The 12956-nt window shown below is 25.2% G+C and overlaps 2 long non-coding RNA genes across 2 annotated transcripts; both read left to right on the forward strand.

Moving 5' to 3' along the window:
- The first annotated feature begins 1792 nt into the window (after positions 1-1792).
- LOC147816158 (uncharacterized) lies at positions 1793-7018 on the forward strand. Its single transcript, XR_015431810.1, has 5 exons — positions 1793-1919; positions 1997-2148; positions 4557-4643; positions 5705-5815; positions 6880-7018. It is a non-coding gene; the product is annotated as an uncharacterized LOC147816158 (long non-coding RNA).
- Positions 7019-7107: 89 nt separating this feature from the next.
- LOC147816159 (uncharacterized) lies at positions 7108-12707 on the forward strand. The gene is made up of 3 exons (XR_015431811.1): positions 7108-7174; positions 9261-9360; positions 12627-12707. It is a non-coding gene; the product is annotated as an uncharacterized LOC147816159 (long non-coding RNA).
- Positions 12708-12956: the final 249 nt, after the last annotated feature.

A 12956-nucleotide genomic window follows, 5' to 3' on the forward strand; every position in this document is an offset into this window, starting at 1 on the left:
AATAGAGTTCTGTAATTTTATTGTTATTTATTGAGCAATTTGTTTTCATAATTATTTATTACCTTGCAAAAACTATATATATATATATATATATATATATATATATATATATATATATATATATATATATATATATATATATATATATATATATATATATATATATATATATATATATATATATATATATATATATATATATATATATATATATATATATATATATATATATATATATATATATATATATATATATATATATATATATATATATATATATATATAATATTTTGAATTTTTATTGTTTTAAGATACAAAACTCTTTATTTTAACGTCAATAAATAATTTAAATTTTTTATAAGTGAAAAATCAATTCAGAACTCTTAATTAAATTCAATATCTATCACTATTTAAAAGTAAGAATCACAAAGTATGATAGACTTGATAAAGTACTTAATATTCAAGATCATTATTAATATCAATTATGAATAGAAAATATTGCAGTCATTTTAACTTTATTAATAAGTGCATATTCATTTTTTTGGCCTATTCATTTTATTGGCTATGAAAGTTCTTAAAATTATTCACTGTGCCTAGAATCTACTAGTATGTTATGAAGCTGATCTGGTGATGTTGATTTTAATGAATTATCTGCAAAATGATAAAAGTATGTCGCCTGCATGCGTTTTTTAATAAATCCTTTTAATTAATATTGAATATATTTAAGAAGGAGAAAAATATTATTTATATACGAAACTAAAAAGATTTTTAATTTCAGCTCATACACAATGGCACACTGTTATTATAATATTTACCTTTGTAGTCTTAATAAACTACCAGAGGCCTTCGTGGCAGAATCGTTGCGACACGGCGACATTGTTACAGAACATTAGAGTTCTTGTAGAAAGATTATAGTAAAAAAAAAATGGTTTTCTTTTCTATAGAAATTTTTATTCTATTTTTTTTATGCAGCTGTTACTTCTGATTTCCTATCAACTTTTAAAATCTGATACTTGTAATACGATATTATTGATTACAACTGAATCTCGAAATAAAAACACGCCCATTTTTGACGAGTCCGATTCGCTTGATTTTGCTGTCTATTTTTTTCGGTAGTTAAAGCTACGGATTTCACGAATTCAAAATTTTTAGTGTGATTATGATTTGCAAAATGCGAAAAAGGAAATAATAAGTGCGTTTTCCCCCTTACAATGTACGAAAAAATTGCCCATAATATTAGAATAAAAAAATATTACATATTCAATTAAAAAAATATATTTCCTTTGATCCCAGAAGTTTTTTTTTTGAATTTGACTCTTCTGTTACTTTAAATCAATAACATGTATATTTGTTATTTTTAAAATATCTTGCAGAAAGATATTAGTATTAGAGAGGTATGTCACAGAAAGCACGAAAAATTCTGCCACAGGGGGACGCAGCACTGTTGAGTGGTGGTACACTGTGATTTTTCTGAAAAGATTAATTTTTGACTTCGAAAAATATTCGACATAACAAGATTTTGACAAGAAACGTTTCGACTTATGAATTCAAATTAATATTAGGTGAATATGTAATGCTAAGGAGAAAAGTATTTTTTGACATACCAAGATTTTCGAAATATCAAGAGTATAATATATTTTACGATTAAGAATAAGACAGAATTAAAATGTATGATCCTTTTCAAAAAAATTGATTTTTCTTTGTTTCCTAATTGTTTGCAGCTATCCTAAATTTTCAATGTATGATTAAAAATTAATATTCTTGCTCCTTATTTGTTAATTTACTCTTTGCAGAACCAAATTTCGTTGCCTCAAATGAAATTGAAGTTATTATTTCTTCCGCAAAGCTGTTGTGGAATACATACTTTTTTTGCTTCTTTCCTCCAGACGTACTTCTACGTGGACACGTACTGTGGAAAAGTGAGGCACATCATTGGTTTTAATTTTTTTTAATTTTTCCTTTTTTTCACTTTCTTATTGCAACTTTATAATTACAGGCTATTTATTTACAAGTTGCCAGGATTTGTAAGAATCATCCAGGAGGTGATTTAAATGAAAATTTACCACTTTTGGGAAAGCTCGGTTGAACTGTTCTGTTCCGGGAAATTATCCCTTTTATTTTAACGAACTTCAAAGTGTTCATTTTATGGTAAGTATCTGCAGTACCATTATTCTTCATTACATGTAAAGGACCAATAATAAATCAGTTAGACACCCCAATAGTGGCTCTATATTGTAAACCTATAAAGGTCCTACATAAAAATAAATATTTGACTAGAATATAAAGCCATTCTAGGATCTATTATTACAAAACTTACACTTAACACCCCAATCTCGGTTCGATATCGAAAGTCATTCTAAGACCATTGTCTAGAAATATATCAGCTATAAAATATCGGGACAATCGGACAATTTTAGGTAGGGTTTAAATTGACTGAATAACGGCTATAAGACTTCGGTTGAGTCTGACCCTTCCATATCGAACCGATATAGGCTGAATAACGGCTTTAAAATATCGGATGAACTTAACAAATCTGTATAGGGCCAAGATTGGGTAAATGAAGGAAATTAAATATCTGGTGAATTTGACAATTTTATATAGGGTAAACATCGGCTGAATAGTGGCTATAAAATATCTGGTTAATCGAACATTCTTATATCGGCCCAATGCTGGCAAAATAATGGCCGTTTAAAACTTTGTTGAGCCAAGATTGATGAATATTGGCCCAATGAGTTCCCAAGTTGCTGCTATGGATATCTTTTACATTAATGTGTATAATATAATCTTTTAAAACTTTCGCATTAATAGATTTTGATTAATAGATAGACACATTTAAATGTATTCCATTACCAGTTACTAGTTAATGTAGGATAAAAAATTGAATGATTGTATTGATTTCTTACTCCTTTGTTTCGCAGAAAAATTCTTTTCTCCTTTTTATTCTTGTGAAAATTTTATGTCTTTAGCATAGTTCTTACAAACTATTTGACATAATCAAAATTTCATGTGTTATATAAATTTTATTTATAATTCATATTATATAGTATCTATAAAAACTAATAGTTTTTTCCTATGGTTCTTGAAAAATATTTCAAAAAAGTAACTAAGTGATCTGCAATTGCTTTACATGCTCTTAAAGTGTCATATTTGTAAGATAATTTATGAATCCCAATAAAAAATGTGCCAATTTTAAAGTTATAAATATATAAAAATTGTCACTTTAAAAGTTATAAATGTTGTCTAAGTTACAATAAATGTTTATTACAAACAAATTTGAGCCTGAACCATTGTTTGAACTCTTTATTTCATAAATACATCTAATAAAGGATGCTACAGAAAACGCCCCAATTTTTTTTAATATGTCTTAATAATAAAGAAGATTTACAAACTTTTGTGTGGTTTAGTACAGACTCTCGACTAGCCATAAACTGAAGAATCTAGAATGGGCCATACACTGAAATCTATGGGATTGAGATATATCAAGTAGGGTGGCCATTCTTCAGAAATATAATCATGTCCAGAAAATGAGCACCACTCTTGTCTTTTTGACCTACTGAGCTAATGTGATGCCATAGTTCTATTTCTCAATTAATATATTACTTTAGGGCTTTGACATAGGTGAGTTTTCTCACTTAATTCTCCAAAGGCAAATCTTTTGTAGTAAACTGTCTTCCACTTTATTGTCCAGTAAACCAGTTGTTCCAAATTTTTTCTGATGGCAGTATCCTAAATGATTGACCTTCTTTTGGCAGAATAATGAATTAAAGTTCATTAGCAATTGAAAACCTAATCAAAGAAACACTGTTAATATTCTTGAAAATTTAATATTAATCTTTTCATCCTTTTATGAATAATATTTTTTAAAATTAGATTTTATGATTAGACGTTTGAAATCGCAGCTCTGGAGTGCCGTGTTATAGTCTAGCTCTGAATTTGTTTAGTGTATTAATTAGATTAAAACGAATAAAATTAGCTAAATTATGGTTTTATTTTTAAATGAAAATGTATAATGATCATTTAATAAATATAAGTGTTAAGAATGGTTGTTAAAGAAACGCATTTCTTTATCGTGGAATTTTGAAAAGTTTGATGAGAAATATTACTGCAAATATTTTTATAAACGCTAATATTTCTCATCATTTATTTAATATGTTGTAATTGGAAAAAAATATTCTTGTGAAAGCATTTCTTTTTCACTGAAATTTTATTTACACAATTTAGTAAGAATAAACTAAATATTAAATAGATAATGGATTGTTTATAGGATTTAAATATATATTTACAAATTTATAAAAAAATACGAAATTTTTATTTTTTGGTAATAAAATTTGCTTTTATAAGCAAACGATACTTTCTTTACCTTGACCTTTGCCTTTTTTAAAAGTGGGCTGGTATATGTGCACTCTTTCAAAAAAAGTAAATGATTGTGTTTTAATATTTTGAAAAATGTTTTTCGCCCATCTGGCTGATTTTCTTAGACCCATTTCGAAGCCCGCACATGTCATCTCCTGAATAATATGACTTTATTCATGTCTAATGTGGCTGTTCATTTTCAGGAAAATAAAGCTTACGATTTGGATGATAAACCACTAAAACCATCATCTGACATTTGCTTTTTACTCTACCAGTTACAGTCATCTCAGGTAAAAATAAGTTGAAATTTATTTATGATTAACTATATTTATAATGTTTTGAACGTTTTATTTCCATTTGCTTATTCATATTTTTTTGATTAATGTGTTTTTAAACTCAAGCTACTGAAGATAAAGTACTGTTACCAGTTTTCATACACTCGACTGCCAATGAAAGCACAGGAGCGACCACGAACTTAATTCAGTTTTTGCGATCAGCATTTAAAAAGTCCGGCGATTTTAATACAGCTCTCCCGGCTTCTCAAAAAATAGCAATAAATCAATTAGTGGTATCCGCTCATCGAATTTTATCACAGGTATAGCTCTGGTGGGGGCGAACTTTAGTGTTTCTACCACTACAAAAATACAGTTCCAATTCACTAGTATATAAGACATGTTAACTCGGTTCTATGTCGGAGTTCTTTTTCGTAGATGAACGTTGACATTGTTGATAACTCCTCTCCCCACAGATGCCGTAATGTGGTTATACTTTATTAAATTAAATTAACATGGTTTTCATTTATAGATGTGGAAGTGTGAGTGGCATTTTTTAGTACACATTTTTTAGGTAGGTATTTCGTTGAACTGCTAATCGGGGATGAACTGTTAAGACCAGCTGAGTAATTTTTCAGCTTGACAAATGAAATAAAAATTGGTCAGTATTCATTAGCAAAACAATACTATTTTTTTAAAAATTAGGATATCTTGTCCGAAATCAAGGTATATACTTTTACACGTTTTTGATTATTTGTATAAAATTTAAAATCACTATTTTTCTCATCTTATGTTTTCTACTTTTTCTATTAATTAATGAGATAATTAATAGAATGGGATAATTAATAGTAATCGAAAAATTCCCAGATGAATAAAATGGAGGATTTGCATTCTGCTCTCCGATTATTTTGAATCTTGTATTTTAAAAATCTATAATATTTTCTCCTTTTCTCTTTGTTTAAATTTTTAAAACATGCTGTAAAAACCTTCAAAAAATTCACCCTTTCATAAAATATTTAGTCTAATTTGAAGAAAATTTTTTGTTTCTGTATTTATTTTGTTTACTTCTTTTTCTCCAGGAAAAAGAGAAATCTTCTGGTTTGAAAATTGAAATGGGAATTCAGAATTATTGATCAAAAGGATTTAGAATAGAATTAATTAACTATCCATAGAAACATTGATTGATTTCAGTAAGTATAATATTTATACATATTTTGTGAAACATATCTTGTTTCTTGATTAATTACAAGTATTTTTCCAAAAAACAAACCTATTTCTCGTGTCAAAATAACTGTATTAATATTTCGAGGAAAGAAAAATATAATTTTAATAAACAGAGTATTAATAATGTAGTAAATTTATTACACTTTAACATCTACTAATACAGGGTTTACATCTATTAATACAGGTCTTTTTTAGAATTTCTTTTACTGACTAGAGTAGAGTTATAAAAATCTAAAAGAAAAGAAATTTTTTTAATAGCTCACCAGTGCTATTAAAAAAATATATTCTTCTGGATAATTAAAGTATTGTTATTAATAATACGAATTATATATTAAAAATTACTTATTTTTAAAATTAAGCTTTAAAGATAATAGATTCAAATGGAAATAGATATAAAACTTACAGTATAAATTAGCATATAGAAAATGTTTCGTAAGGTGTAAGAAGGATTTTTTTTCCTTCTAATATTGTAAATTTATTTGTTACAAAACATTTTGTAAGTTTAATTAACTAAGTAAATACAAAACCTAAATTAGATTTTCTTTTTAAAAACTATTCAACTATTATTTTTTTTTAAATGTTAAAATTTTGTCAAGAATTATGAGTGAGAGAAAAGCACTTTATGGATGGATGATTTTGTTCACAGACCAAAATATGGAAATTAATTTGGATAAACTTGATCATAATATTTTATTTTCCTCCAGTCAAAAAAATGTACCGATAACAATGAAAAACTGCTACACTATTGTTATATTTCAATAAATATATTCAAATTTATAACACATAAATAACTGAAGACTGAAAAATAATGAGTTATTTTGTTCAAATACTATGTCCAAGATACTTTTGCTTGATACACATTGTTATCAATTAAATTTCATAGAAATGAATGATTTAAAATATTTTTTGTCATAATTATTTCTGAAAAATAGCAATGAGGCATTTCTAAAACTGTCCACAAGATATTAAATGAATGGATAAATGCCGATTATATTTGATATTAAGTGATAATTGGTTTCTTTCTTTCTAGAGGCTGATCCGTAAAACTATTTAACTTATCATGCTTGCGCTACAAGTATATCTTGCTATAGTATATCGAAAGGAAAAGATTGTCTCAGCATTGAAAGATTTAAGTAAAGATATCAAAATCAAGCTGGATTTTTGGAGCTGTAAGTTTTCTTTCTTTTTAATAGAAATGTATATGTAAGTACTTAATTGAACATGAAATCCTTATATTGCAAATTTTTGATTAATTTAGACTCTCCTACGAACAAGAAATGTTTATTTGAAAAAATGAAAACTCGATGATTGACTATGGAAGTGTGGTATGTAGGCTTAAAGCTCTTGCATAATGTTATTTTTTTAAATATAGATTTAAAACACTAATAAATTCTTTTTTTTTTTTTTTTTCAAATTTTATTTCAGCAAATTTTTAAAATGTCGTGTAATTCTAGTATTTATTTTTTAATATAAAATCTTAGATTCATACTATATTTTCTGGTATGATTAAATTTTTTAGTATATTTATTTTTTCTTTAAATTAACACTCGTTTTAAATAATCGATTATGAATACAAATTTCGCGAAGTTTTCAGTCTTTAAATTTAAGTACTTTTATATTTAAGAAAATTGAAGAAATTTTGGCTTGGAATACATAAAATTTAATTTAAAATAAGAATTCAAACAATGAATAAAAAAGTTTTTTTTTTGCCTCCTCCACATTATTGTAATCCTTTTTTTAAAAGCATGCACTAGAAACATTTGGCCCAGGTATTCACATACTTGTGTACTCCACCATTTGACCTTGCTGTTGAAAGTCATTAGAACTCAAGAAATTTAATCTTTTGTTTCCATTTTTTCTTTTTCAAATCTAGAATTACAATTACTAAATTCCTTTGATATAATTTGGTACGAAAAATAGGTTATTTCTAGGATTATTATTAATAGAGGTTCAATTTTTTCGACTGAGGGAGATTTATTGCGCTCATTTTTTATTATGATTTTCAAACATTTTAATTTTATTTCTTCATTAGTATAATTTTTTAAAAGAAATTGAATCTGTACTGTGAATTGTACAGCTTTATCAGCATGAATTATTTTTATTTTATTTCCTTTTATCTCTTTTTTAAATTTTATTTTCTTCGTTATTTTACAAAGTCACTGATTTTAAATCTTCTGATTTTAAATCATGTTTTAAGTCTGAATTATTTTTAGTTCTTTTAAAAAACTAGGATCTTTAGAAATTTTTCTAGTACTCACTTTCATTGAAGGTGGAATCAATTGGTCTATTCATGATAAAAAAATAGCGAAAACATGAATGACACAAAAAAAAAGAAAAAAAAGGTTTGAATCTTAGAAACAAATGTTGAAATTCAGAAAGTTGAAAAGAAAATACGACTTACCAGAATAATGTCCATATTATATCAATATATTAGGATAGTTTCTGTAATAGTGTAAAAATTGATTTTATTTAGCAGAACAAAATTTGTCGCTAAACTAGGTTGTACACTTTAACCTCTAAACTATTCAATAATCAGCACGCTTAAAAAAATTCAAATTTTTTTAAATAAATTTTTTTTAAGTATGCTATATTAATTTATTTTATTATTAAATATTTTTTAATCTATATTACTTTTTTAAAGGGTAGTGTGTGTGTTTTCTTGATACTGGTAGAAACCTGTCTTTGTCATTACAAAATCATTGAAACATTACTTCAAAATTAGTTGATTATGGTTGTTACTAATTTTAAATATACATTAGTATGATGGAATATTAAAAATTGAAACTGGTTTTTTTTTAAGGTGTCAGTACCATAAAACTGTCTCAAACTTTACTTGTTCAGTACTTAACAAATAAAATTGAACTCTAAACTATTCAGACTTGTTCTGAGCAAAGCTATTCTAAAATTAAAACAAATATACTTATTATACATTATTTTTTATGTTATTATAACTATATGTTTTAATTTCTGATATTTATAAATATATTATTTTTTGCAAATATTTGCCTTTATTATACTCGAGTACAGAAAGTTTTTATTTTGTCGTTTGTTCTTTCTAAGAGCCGTCTGGTACACGTATACTGTACCAAAACTTATCCTGTTTTATTTTATCAATTTATTTATTGATGTATTTATTTTTTATTTTATTTATTTATTTTTTCACATTTTATCTTAGTTTTCTTTTGGCTGAGCCTGAAAAATAAACAAAAATCCTGTTTATAATAAGAAGGCAAGATTTTGTTTATGGTTAATTTTTAATGTCAACTTAGTTGAGGTTAATAGCCTTCCTTGTGAAATCATCCTAATTAAACATATCCTGATAAACTTGAATATAGATTTACTACTTTTGAAAATTTTTTGTCTTTGATTTGGTGTTTATTTTTTCACATATGAACATTTCTCTTTTGGTAGATTTTATCAATTTAATATATCGAAGAAGTAATCTACTCCTGACAATTTCAAGGAAGCCGCTGTTAGTTTTGATTCCTGAAAATTTACAACCATTTATATCGTAAGTATGATCAATTATATCAATAGTTTTAATTGTAGCTGAAACTTTTATCATTTTAACATATCTTTTATTATAGGTTGTCTTTTTGTGATTGTATAAAATGTTGTTTCAGTAATTCTTATGTTTTGGAAAGAAACTGGGAACTTGATGATGAACGGTTTCTCTTGAAAATAAAACAGTCCTTAATTCTGATGCAAATCAGTTTGGTTTTGATAATGTAAAAACTAAAATAGAATTAGAAATAATAGGAATGAGTTTAGGAATAAAAATAAGTTTGTTAGATTTTCAACTCTTTTCCATTTTTTGATTAGTTTGTTCATTCTTTTAATTGATTCTTGCAATAGGAACAATTGAAAGATAAGCTCTTAGTAGAAGTTTCTTCGTAAAAGAAAGACATTTAGGCATTATAATTATAAGCCATAGATTTTCCAAAGCATTAATTTTTGCATCAATCTAATCCTCAGTATTGTTTCCATTTTGGTTTACGGCTCAATGTTTATTGTTTTTATAGTAAAAATAAGCTTCTCTTACAGTTTAAAATCCTTTATTTATTGGTTAGCTCATTGTTTTAGTTGACTCTTGCAATCAAAACAATTGAAAGATAACTTTCTAAGAGAAAGAAAGGCAATTAGACATTATACATGCTAGTCTCAAATTTTCGAGAGCTTTACAGTTGACATCAAATTAATCCTTAGTATAATTTGATGTAATTTGGATGCACTGCCCAATTTTTCTTGTTGTTAAGGTAAAAACAAGTTACTGTTAGTTTCAATTCTTTTAAAAAACTTTTTGGTTCTTCTTTTAATTTACTCTTGAAGTCAGAGCAAATTAACGATAAGTTTCTAGTGAAAGCTAGGCATTTAGGAAATCTAATTACAAGTCTCCGTTTTCTAAATCTTTAATGTTTACATCATTCTAATCAATAATATTGTTTCCATATAGGTCCACTGCAAAATATTTCTTGTTTTTGTAGTAAAAATAAGTCTTTTATAAATTTAACTGTTCCCCATTTTTTTTATTTGTTTATTCTTCGTTTTAATTGCTCTTACAGTCAGAACATTTGAAGCACAAGTTTCAAGGTGGAAAAATGATAGGTCTTTTGGGCAATATAATTTTAAGCCTCAGATTTTCTAAGGCTTTAATTTTTTATATCAAAATAATCCTTAGTATTGTTTCCATATTGGTCCTTTGCACAATCTCACTTGTTTAGTAGAAATAAGTTTATGTTCGAGCTTCTACTCTTTTACATTTTTTGATTTGCTTGCTCATTCTTTTAATTGACTCTTGCAGTCAGAACTATTGAAAGATAAAGTTTCTAGACTTTCAGTAATAAAGTAATATAATAAGGGCTCTTAAGCAGTATAGTTATAAGCCTCAGATTTTTTAAAACTTTAATTTTTAAATCGAATAAATTCTTAGTATTGTTTCCATATAGGTCTACTGCATAATGTTTTTGTTGTCAGAGTAAAAAAAAGTTTCTGTAAGAGTTTACCTATTTTTTTAAAAATCTTTTTCATAATTTCATATTATATAAAATGATTTCTGTTCTAATTTTGGATTAAGTTTTAAATCTGAATCATGTTTAGATCTTTTAAAAACTTTAATTATTTTTTTTAGTATTCAGATTCTTTGGAGATTCTTTCGACTATTTCTTAAATATTTTCATACAGATCTTAATTTTTTAAAGAATTATTGAAAGAAGAATTTACTCAATTTCACTTTGAACTGAGATTTTACTGATTATTACTTCCAAGTCATTCATTTCTTCCAAAAATGCTCTCAGCAGCTTATATAGCTTAGATACTTATTTCTAGTTTTATCCTGGAGTTTCCTTCTGATTTAGTGTATCCACCTTTAAGTAAATTTAAGTTAATTCAAACTAAATTTAAGTTAAATCAGTTTAACTTAAATTAATTAGTTTATTAGTTTAAATTTAAGTTAATTTAAACTTAAAGTAAATTTTTTCACAATGAAATTTTAAGTTATCATTTAAAAAAAATGTCATTATAATGTAATAAATCAGATAGAATATTAAAAGGATAACAAAATTAAGTATTTTCATTGAAATTGTTAATTCTTTTATCCATATTTAACTATACTATTCACATAATTCAAAGAAATTGGCAATTAAAAAAAATAACTGATGATTATTATTGCATTGAAATAATTTTCATGAACAGTTGGTAATAGTTGATTCATGAATAATTGATAAATATCTAAATACCTCACAGCCTCATTTTTTAAAGATTACCAGTATTAACTGTACGAGTTTCAGAGTTCTTCCTAAGTGTTTTTCAAACGGTGGTTTGCCCTGCCTTTGAAAAACATTTTTTAAAAAAGTAATTCACTGTTTAAATAATAATTACACAATGGTAAAATTATTTGTTTATACAAATATTTATTTTGTTAGAATTGTTCTCAACTAGTTAAATTTTTAAATTAAGTTTTTTTTTGGGGGGGGGGGGTATGTTAATAAATTTTTTAAATGACTTTGAATATTAAAGTTATTTTTTTTAAAAGTAAGTACACTTTTTCCAAAATTCACATTTAAATTTTAGTTTTCTCATAATTTTCTGTTTAAATTATAGATCTCATTTATAGATTTTAAGTTATAGCTTTCATGTCTATCAATAAATAATTTTAGTTCACTTCTTTCGAAAAGAATTTATGTGCAGCTATTATTAATTTATATATATTATATTATTAATTATATATATTATATTATTAATTTATATATATTATATTATTAATTATATATATTATATTATTAATTTATATATATTATATTATTAATTATATATATTATATTATTAATTTATATATATTATATTATTAACTATATATATTATATTATTAATTTATATACATTATATATTGTAGATTTGATGAAGTTTTTTTTCCGTCCCATTTTGATAAATCTGTATGATAATTTAGTACCCTTTGCAAACTCAAAATGACCTTTTCTATGAGGAAGCATCCTGCTTTTTTTATTCCTTGAGAGAACTCTACCAGTTTTAAAACGGTAACATTTTTATGTAATAAATTCTTGAACATTTTAGATGTTATCTGAAAGTTTATTTCTTAAAGTTTTACGAAAATTATTGTAAACTGGTGAATTATAATATGAAATTTCAATAATTTTTATAACACAGCTCAAATTTCTTTGCAACACACTTGTGTGTCACCTTATGTTGGTTATAAAAAACATCTCTGTTGTTTTTTTAGTAGTTAATTTTTAATATTACTAACTGCTTATTCTTTTTCAGACTAGCCTCAACTATCTGATGTTTTATCGAGTTGATATTGAAGATTCTTTGAAATCTCCATATGAGCAGTTGGATAGCAAGTAATATATTTCTTTTATTTCGCTTTAATGCTTTTGTACAATATTTTGTTATCAATTATTAATATTTATTTAGTTAGATATTTGCAAAACAATAATTAAAATAAGTGAAAATTTATTGAAAAAGTACAGCATAATTTCATTTTTACTCATTGGTGACTTTGGTGACTATGTAATTCGTAAAAAATTTCTTGCCAAGTTCAGTTTTATTGAATTATATTCAAGGAAAACAGTTCTTAACACAGAAAAGCAA

Source organism: Parasteatoda tepidariorum, chromosome 2 (assembly GCF_982258835.1).
Source record: "Parasteatoda tepidariorum strain Cologne lab strain chromosome 2, Ptep-v5.0, whole genome shotgun sequence".
Lineage (NCBI taxonomy): Eukaryota > Metazoa > Arthropoda > Arachnida > Araneae > Theridiidae > Parasteatoda > Parasteatoda tepidariorum.